This window comes from Charadrius vociferus, unplaced genomic scaffold (genome assembly GCF_000708025.1).
Source record: "Charadrius vociferus isolate BGI_N301 unplaced genomic scaffold, ASM70802v2 scaffold661, whole genome shotgun sequence".
Taxonomy (NCBI): domain Eukaryota; kingdom Metazoa; phylum Chordata; class Aves; order Charadriiformes; family Charadriidae; genus Charadrius; species Charadrius vociferus.
Window position 1 is genome coordinate 56,352 of NW_009647002.1, and position 1,846 is coordinate 58,197.

Here is a 1,846-nt window from a genome sequence, read left to right on the forward strand (position 1 = left end):
ATCAGGAATGGAGCAAACACAGCTCGTAAAACGTTGTGATTAAATGGTAGAGACAAGTACCACAGGGTAACACACACCTGCTCGGGGACTGAAGCTTAACCACACTACAGGTTAACACCTGCGAGGCATACGCTATACCCACAGCATTTCTTACACAACTTAAAGGTGATGGTCAAAAACTCTGTAACAACTGCCAAGGAGATAAGGGTTGTGCTTTTCTTTCCTTTTTCTTTTCTTTTTGAAGTAGCAAAGCAACAGCCCCATCGGTTAAGACACAGACGGAAGATTGGTGAAGTGGTGTTAAGAGCTGTACTTAGTAAGTTGGGTAAAACAAGTAAACCAAAATGCTGGTGAATAGACCCTTAATGCCATAACAAACTCCTAATGAAGCAGGGATCCCAGCCTGGGTAACTGATATCTATTACTAAGGAGCAGTTGTTTTGTCTTGTAGGGGTGAGTGTAAGCAATACACTTCAACCCTGTAGCTGCTGTTAACTATCTCCTGCTTGGCTTCAGCTGCTTTCGTTTTGTCATCCTGGGTGGACAGGAAAAGACACCAGGCTTTGCAGCTTCCCCCTCCCCCCCGCCCGATCAATTGCCACTGCTGAAGCTGAGCAGAAGAGAACACAAAATTGGGGTAACAGTGAAAAGCACAGGGCCGGGAAGGGCGTCCCCATCACCAAACCAGAACAGCCCCAGTTCTCATGGTGATGCCGGATGTTAATGGTGATCATGTAACAGATCACTGATAACGGAACACAGTGTTTGTGTAGATAACGTGTCCCTGTGTGTATATTTATAAAGGATCATATTTTAAGCACTACAAGAAGCAAAGGTAAACCAATTCGGTATAGAAATATTTCCCATAACTGTATGTTAACAGATCTATGCTATTAAGTTCAGCTTTACATCACTATGAGTATGGCAGACTGTCCCCTCTCAGGTATTGTACCAGGTAGGTCAGTTTATTCGAGCACAAGCTGATGGTCCTGGGGCAGGTGGAAAACCGCACACTGCAAAATGGGGTTCCTCAACTATGAGGACAAGTTACGCTTACCCTGCTCGCACATGGTCTGTGCGCAGGTAGAGACGACCTGACTGACCCAAAGGAAGAGTTTTGGAGCCAGTGGCAAAGCGAAGCGGGGAGACCGCACAGAACCGAGTAACATGTTGAGACTGGGCATCGTGTCCCTTGGGAAAGGTTAGGGGAGTTTCTGGACTCTCTCCCTGTTGCTTTCTTTTCTCTGTCTCTCTTGATATAACAGTGTTTTACCCAAATAAAACCAAGCAAGCAGTAAATTACCTTGAATCCATGTTGGCAGCTAGAGCAGGGAATTCAAATTTAAGGACACGCACACAGAAGAGCTGCCCCGACCTGGGGGGTAGCAGACACCCTCCCCCAACAAACACCACTGGGGGCACAAAGGAGGCACTGAACTGTTGTCTTCTGCATTCTAGCGAATGCACACGCAAACGGCTTCTGCAGGTAGCAGTGAAACAGCATTTGCTTACAAGAACATGCAGAGGATCCAATGAAAGTGCTAAAGTCTGTAGGAACCTAAGGAAAATTGGAAAGTACATGGGATGAATGCTCAAATGCAAATTGTTTTACTGAATAATACACTTGCAGAGCTGAAAGGGAATGGGGTACCACCTCCAGCACAAGATTTCCGTTTCCTTACAACGAGCTGAGATTATAGATGTGCGTGTTGGTGCATAACAAGACCAGATCCCACCGGTCCCTCAGGAGACATTTGAACGGGGATCTCCTACTCATCCATGGAGTCTCACCACAGCACATATGGATTCCTCAAGAGCCCCACGTGCCACACCAGCGACAACTGCC